Source organism: Lycorma delicatula, chromosome 11, assembly GCF_047948215.1.
Source record: "Lycorma delicatula isolate Av1 chromosome 11, ASM4794821v1, whole genome shotgun sequence".
NCBI classification, from domain to species: Eukaryota; Metazoa; Arthropoda; class Insecta; order Hemiptera; family Fulgoridae; genus Lycorma; species Lycorma delicatula.
Genome location: NC_134465.1, coordinates 13,908,292 through 13,916,706, shown reverse-complemented (window position 1 = coordinate 13,916,706; position 8,415 = coordinate 13,908,292). Strand labels below are relative to the sequence as shown.

The following is an 8,415-nucleotide window of genomic DNA, read 5'->3' as shown; positions in this document are numbered from 1 at the left end:
TTGCACGTTGCTGCAGCTCACTGATGTAGTCCTTGCGCCATCTCGACCAAAACTGTTAACTCAATTGCTTAATACGTTGCCATCTATTGAGACGGTTGCTACTCGTCTCATTGTGTTCTTCTTCTGGAATCATGGTGAGTGGCTGACCTATTAAGAAATGCCCAGGGATTAAAGTTGCTAGATCTGAAGGATCGGAAGAGAGAGGGTCAAGGGACAATTCAGACAGCCTTCAGTACGACGTAGTACACTATTTAATTCTTCATAAGTGAGCAGGTGCTCTGCCAGTTATTCTGAGCAAGTAATCTTTTACCGATTTGACTCCTGCTTCCCACAATCCACCTAAATGCGGGGACCTGGGAGGACTGAATTTCCAAGTTATGTGCTGGTGAGGAAAATAGCTGCTTTAACTAATTCCAAGCTCCAACAAAGTTGTTTGTATTATCGCTGAATATTTTGGAACATTTTTCCCTGTGGACAAAAAACTATGCACTAAAGGCATTTGTAGTCAATTCTTGGACAAGCCCTAAGTGAATTGCCTTTGTAGCCGTGCAAATAAATAGTGTTATGTAACCCTTTATGCTTTTAGCTCCACGCCTGTGAGCGGTAAGTATTTCAATCGGTCCACAATAGTCAATACCAATGTTTAAAAATGGTCTGACTGACTGCATTTGCTCAACAGATAGGTCACTCATTTTCTGCTGTATGAATCTTGGTTTAACTCTTAAACATGTTATGCATTCACATACTACTTGTTTTGCAAGTTTGCAGCCACTGACCGGCCAAAATTTTAATCAAAGAGATGTGAGTAGAGCTTGCGGTTTGGCATGCAATTGCCTTATGTGTTCATGGCTTGCAATGAGCGTTGTTAAATGACTGTTGTAAGGCAATAGATTTGGATGCCTTTGGTTGTAAGTGAAATCAAAATTTTTAATTCTACTGCCCACCCTGATGACCTTGTTGCTATCAATAAATGGATACAGGGGTAGTAGCTTGCTGGATGTTTCTAATTCTTTGCTATTTCTTAATTGATTGTATTCATAACTGAATTCCTTCCTTTCATTTACTTTCACAAGAATGGTTTCTGATTGTCCTAGCTCAGTTACTAGTAATGGTCCTTGTTGTTTTTTATGTTTATTTTTCTCCTTCAAATTGTTAATGAATCTAAGAATGTATGCAGTTACTCGTTTGATGAAAATCTGTGAGTTAAATCATCTTCCATGTCAATAACGTGAAATGATTGTGTTGATTTGCATTCTGGCAATTCATTTTCAGATTCTTGTGATCGATTCCAACTTGAGGCTTCTGATAGCCACTTTGGACCACTCCACCAAAGTGATGATTTAGATAACTGGTCAACTGATAAGCCCTGTGTAGACATGTCAGCAGGATTGTCTTCGCTCTTGACATGATGCCACATATATGGTTCTGATATTTCCCGGATTACTATCCTATTCGATACGAACGCATTCCAGTTACTGGAAGGTGATGCCATCCAAGCCAAAACAATTTTAGAATCTGACCATAATGTCGATTAACGGCTTTTTTAATGATGTGACTGTTTTTTGCGCCAATTCAGCAGCTAGAGTAGCATCACACAGCTCTAATCTCAGTAAAGTCAACCTTTTGAGGGGAGCCACTTTGGATTTTGAGCACACAAGTATGACATTGATATTACCTTGATTATCTTCGCTTCTCAGGTATACCCAGGCACCATATCCCTTCTCCAACTGTCAGAAAATGTGTGCTTTTGCAAGTCGCAATCTGTGGAAGTATTAATGTATCTGGGTATCTTTAAATTGTTGAGTGCAGTAAATGAATTCCTAATTCTAAATCATTCATTATGGACATGAAGTGGAACAATTTCGTCCCGGCTCAGCTTTAGCTGCCACAGATCCTGCAAGAGGATTTTCGTTTTTAGGACAACTGGACCAATTAAACCTAACGGGTGAAAAATTCTTGAAATTTCAGAAAGAATTATTCCTTTGCTAACGTGTTTAGGAGTGGTACTGTCAAATTGTAAAACAAAGTGAAATGTATCTGCTTGTGGATTCCAGTTCAGTCCTAACATCTTGAAAGAGTCATCATGATTTATGCCATAAATTGACTTAGCCTCCACCTCATCATAAGTCAAATTTTGTAATAACCGTGGATCATTTTCGCACCACTTTCCTAATTTAAAACATCCGCTTTATGAAATGATTGCCATTCAGTTTTGATCAGTAGAAAATAAAATTTCAAGAATTCTCAAATGTAAGCCTGAAAAATATAAATTATTTAAATTACAAATTAAATTCTTTGTACAATGTTCTTGAACGTTAATTTTTTTACCGAGTACCGTACATTTTTACTTAAATTACAAATTACATGCTTTGTACAATGTTTTTAAATGTTAATTTTTTCACCGAGTACTATGCATTTTTATGAGTAATAGATGTTTTTACGTAAATGCATTTAATACCGAATGAGTGATTTCTTAAATTTTAATTGCCAAAATAAGAAACTGACTTTTTATAAAATAAATGATATAAATCATTTTTTACATCCATTACAGTTTCAAATATCTTTCAGTTTTACCAATATGGATTTCATACTTATTAAACGCATATTCTGAAACTGCTGGGCATGAAACAGAATTCCCAAATCTATCAGTAGTCAACACTCCTATTAAGTTATACTAAGGCCGGGCTGATTCTACCGATCCTGACATCCTTACCTGTAACCTAACATGGTCTCATATGTATGCATAGCTCAAAACAGAAAAAAAGGATCGACAATAAGGAAAAAGAGTAGACGTTGAGAAAGGAAGATCTACTGAAGAAGGAACGACAACAAAAACAAAAGCCTGCTCAGATGATAATTCGGCTCTAATCTGTCTTTCGATAATCTGTTTGATGATGGAAAATTTTTTATAAAGTGCAGCTTTCTTGAGTTCTATAAGCAGCATTTCCACTTGTTTATTTAATTAGTACATCTATACAAATTGTTACATCAATCAATCGCCCGATCAAAATATATTGCTAATTAGAACCTATAAAAAAAATGACTTAAGCTGTTACAGTCACGGATATTACCTAGAAACTTTTACAATTAAAATATAATTCTTTCTGTCAGATTTCACCAGAAGCCTGTGCGGGAAGGCTAGTCAACCATTTTACTTTTCTGACCGACCTGAATAGATGCACCTCATTATAGATTAATGATTTTGTGTTGACTAGCTTAATTAAATATATGCTGTAGCAAAAATCGGTTTCCTTCAGAAATTAAAAAGCCGCTTCAAAACAAGTACTGCATTCCTAAAGAAGTAACTTTGTGCGTCCTGAGAATCATGCGGGATGTGGAAACATCCAGCCAAACTGTAGATCTTTTTGTTGCTGATTACTAAGCTTCTTTTCTTTTTTTTTTGTTAGGTATGATGTTAGCAAAAGATGTGTGTGAGATATGATTACATGATAAAAATGCTAAATCATTACATTTAAAATCCAACCCTGGACTTCTCAAAATATATGTTTATGTCACATTTATAAATATAACATGCCAAAAACTATACCAAACAGCCTGTTGATTAATATACTGTATATGTTTCAGTTATTCATTGACCAAAATACTTTTAAACAATGGTTTGGTTTATTTGGGTCTTATCCAAGTGTCGGCTGTAATTATTACCAAAACTAGATGTTATTGGTTTATTTTAAATTTATATCAAAGGTAATAAAATGAATATTAAAATGTTAAGAAATTTTTAAAAAACCAGAATTTTTCCACAAATTATACTGTTATGTATTTTAATTATCTTTACAGCCAATAAAAATAATAATTTAATATTCTGTGTGAAATTTTGTAAAAAGTACGTTAAAAGTTAAGATAATAAATTATATGCTTGCATGAGTGTATTTCAGATAAAGATTTTTAATTACTTATTAATAATCGACTTTTTTATATAATATTTAAAAAGAAAATAGATTGATTATGATTAATATTTGATCAAATTTACTTCTGGTGTTTTTTTAATAATATTACAAAAGTAGTCTTCCAGTAATGTAATTTTAATAACTGCGTACAATTTTATTACAATATATAAATAAATATTCTTTTATTGCAATTAGTAAGTATTAAAATTATAATTATCATTTATATAATTTTTTACTGAAAAAGTTATTTGATATACTTTACTATACATAAGAGGAAAAACACCTTTTCAAATAATATTATAATAACTTTTAAATACTTACTTGCAAAATTTTACAAAGCCATTTATATTAAGATTTTAGTAATAAATAAATTTTAGAAAATCAAAATTTTTTGAAATTATACTGATTTATTAATGTATTGTAACGTTTATGTGCAGAAAATATATATTTTGTTAATATTAATCTAGTAGTGTTATATCCAGAATTATTGTTATTATATTATAATTTAGTATAATACTGTAGTAATATCGTTATCCAAAAGGTCCAAAATACTACAAATCATTTCAACAGTTTCAGAAAATTAATTCAATTGATTGAACTTTGTTCCATCTTTCTTCTTTTAATGAATTTAAAAATAAAATTTTTCATTAAATTTTGTATAATGAAATTTTTTAATGGAATTATAATTAAGGTTTCAGTTTTGATAAAAACATATATTTAAGTAGACTTTTAATACATATTATTTTAATGAATCCTTCCAGGTAATTTAACCTAAAATAACAAATGCTCGCAGAAAAAGTATACATAATGTTACCTTTAATAAAAGTTACCTATACATCCTGCCTTTATCAGTAGGTTCAAAAAATTTCATAAGACAAATGCTTTGGAAATAACCTCAAAACTTTTCTAAAGCAGATGATCAGTTATTCAGAGCTGAGAGAATACTATTTACAAAATCAATTATGTTATACTAATGGCTAGTTTCCCATCACCGTATCATTACCGGTGGAAGAAATGAATACATTTCATTTCTTCCACCAAGATATATATTGAATGTTGAAGATGGTAGATGCTATTCCAGTTCTAAAACCCTACCTGATCCACTACGATATCATTTCCAATTTGTACTCATACTTTCTAATTCAGATGAAGAATTGATTTTTTTATGATTCATTTTTCCTTTGAAAAGGAAAAAGGAAGAATTTTTTATACTGATAAACCGCATTCAACTAATGTGTATTTTTTAGTCATTTAACACTGAAAATTATAAAAATGAAAAGTTATATTCAAAACACACGTGTACATCTATATATATATATATATATATATATATAGATGTAACCCGCGTCTTCCCAAATCAGCTGATTTGGAAGTCGAGAATTCAAGTCCTAGTAAAGCCAGTTATTTTTACACGGATTTGAATACTAGATCGTGGATACCGGTGTTCTTTGGTGGTTGGGTTTCAATTAACCACACATCTCAGGAATGGTCGAACTGAGACTGTACACGACTACACTCATGCATATCATCCTCATTCATCATCTGAAGTATTATCTGAATGGTGGAAAAAGCAAGGAGTAAACCTGTAATGCCTATATGTTCACAAGTAGTAATTGGTCATCCTCCGCTTAACTTACAGCTTTTCCAAGCAGATAAAAAGTTAGTAATTTGGTACCTTATTACACTTTGTTGTTCTAAGGTTAAAAAATTATTTCTGATTGCAGGTAAACCATTTTTAATGTAAAGAATTTTTAAATTTGACCATCAGTGAATGCGGAAACGTTTTGAGGCATAATAATTATTGTTTTATTTGTTTAAATAAAGGCCATTCTATTAATGAGTGTTACTCAAACAATTTATGTAAAATTTGTACTAAAAACAATAACACTTATTCATATGGACAAAATTAATGATTCTAAACCGGATAGCAATAAGCCTGAAAATAATACCTAATAAAGAGATTAATTCAAATACAATTAATTAAACAAAGAGGGTCAGTAAAGGCCTCTATAACTAGAATTGTCACATTTACTGACAAATTTGATCCTTCACGAGGTGATAGTCACGCCTTGCAAATTAAGTTAAGGATTCTTCTTGATTTACAAGGCAAATATGACATTATTTAATCAAAGCTTGAAATGGATTTTGACGATGATGTTTTATCATTGGATCAGGAACAAGTCGAGGAAGATTTGGATTTGTATACTGTAAAATGCAAATTACAACAGTTAATAAATAATTCTAATAATGATCAAAAATCATCTAATAAAGAAATATACTAGTAAAAAAATCATCGAAACCACCGATCGATGTGATCAAAGAAATGAATGCAACAGCTCTAAGTGGAACAGATATTTCATCAAACAATAAATCAAATGATTCTAATAACAGTGTAAATATAAAGATGAAAAGTGAAGATAGCGTTGTTAAACAAGATGGTTTACAAAAATCTGGCCTGGAGGACCAAAAATGTCAAATAATTTGCCGCCTTGGTTTAATACCACGGTTGGGTTTAAATTATTCTAAATATTTGTTGTTCGCCGGTTCATACAAATAAATAAAAGTCTTGACTTCGAATGTATTATAAATTATTTTTATTATAATCATAAACATGTAAATCATATATATAACATTGTTACATTTATTAATATTATACATTTATAACAAACACAAGTTGAGTCTTTTGAGGATGGAACGAGACTGACTATTCTAGTGTGAGCCATATGGAGCTGAGCGCAGCTGTCCAAAGGACTTTTAAAAAGACAGTATGATAAGAAATTACAAATAAGTTACATACAACATGAATATAAACAAACTACTAATTTTTATGATTATTAGAAACTGCAGTTACAATCATTTCTGATTTGATATTAATAGTACTCCATAAGTATAATAAAGTAATTAAAGCTCATAAAAATACATAATCTGTAATTAGGATTTCAAATAATAATAATTACACATATTGCTTAAATAGATAATAATACAATTGAATATTGCAATATATAACATTTTGAAATTACATTCACATAAATCTTAAAAAATAAATAAATCTAGGGAATTCTGTTCCTCAAGATCAATAAATTATTACATTATTGGGGTATCTTATTGCACCTTTATATATAAATCAATACATAAGCATATAATGTATAATATAAATGTTAATAAATGTTTATGAGCATGTTAACAATCATATTATAAGAATATAAATCAAATGACATTACAAACACATAGTATGAAAATAATTAAATCGATCATTTAAGATTGGCAATAGGTATAATTTATGCTCAGGTCTTCTATTTGTGTAAAAATGTGTATAATTCTTCAAAATTAAGGATTGTTTGTCCACTTACACAATGCATATCAAATTTAACGCCTTTGATTGCGCTTTCCCATAAACCACCAATATGGGGTGAAGAGGGAGGAATAAATGACTAGGTAATACCTTGTGTAGTAGTAAATGCTTGAATGTATGATTTTAGTTTTTCTGAATTTAAAAGTCTATACAAATTATAAAGTATATTTTTGGTGGAACCATTATCAGAAAAGACTTGAGTGGGAATACCCCATGTCCTTGCTATAAATCTTTTAAGTGCTCCAGTAAACGACTGTGAAGTCAAATCAGAAACTAACTATAAATGCTTTAGTAGTGAGATATATGAAAAGCGTTATATAAGATTTACTTAAATCTTAAACCTCTGCCTGCCATGTCGAATCATAATTGGACCTCCACAGTTTAATGCGCATGTAGAAAATGGTCAGTCGGTTTTACGATACACAAATACTATGATTGTTGTTACTATTATTATTAATATTTTGCAGCTGAAAAATTGAAGGTGATCAATGCTTTAGAAAAACTAAAATATTCAGTTGGATATCAAGGCTTTCACAGACTAAAAAATAAAATTTATTAATCAGCATAACACTAATTATTATTATTAATAATTTACCATTATCAGAAATTATTTTTCCAGAAGATCATTCATTTCAAAACTAATTGTGGAGCTCCTTCTCAGAGTATTACTGGTGACACTAATTGTTATTGGAGTTTCCGAAATAATGTATAATTACCTCAGAAACGATCTAGAAAAGAATAATTAATTTAAAGGAAAAGAAATCTGTTCCAGTAAATTTAGAATTTCAGTTGATATAAAAAGTTTTCTGATGCCCGTTGGTAGATTTAGCTAGGTTGATGTAGATTTTAGGAGACTAGTTTGGTTTTTTATGTAACACATTGAATAAGAAAAGCCCCACAGGTGTAGATCCCCATCCTGCTGAGCTTTAATAATAAACTGACTGATATAAAAGATCTTAGGAAGGTTAAGGAAAAAGAGAAAGAACTGACAATATATATTAGGGGGGCAACTTAGAAAGAAAAAACTCAAATGAAACTGAAAATTTTGTTTGATGTCTCTTACTCTATCATTATTCTGCTGAATAAAATATTTCTACATTACAACATTATAAAGAGCAACATTTTGTAAATCTCAAGCAGTCAGGTTCTAGTATT

General features: G+C 30.6%; 1 protein-coding gene across 3 annotated transcripts in view; it reads left to right on the top strand.

Moving 5' to 3' along the window:
* LOC142332109 (uncharacterized) overlaps nt 1–8,415 on the top strand; it is a 251,992-nt gene that overhangs the window by 228,513 nt on the left and 15,064 nt on the right. For 2 of the 3 annotated variants that reach the window (XR_012758156.1, XR_012758155.1), the window contains one exon: nt 3,586–3,705. The exons of the other annotated variant lie outside the window; for it this stretch is intronic. The gene's annotated coding sequence lies outside the window, so the exon portion shown is untranslated. The remainder of the gene's footprint in view (nt 1–3,585; nt 3,706–8,415) is intronic. 3 annotated transcript variants of the gene reach the window in all.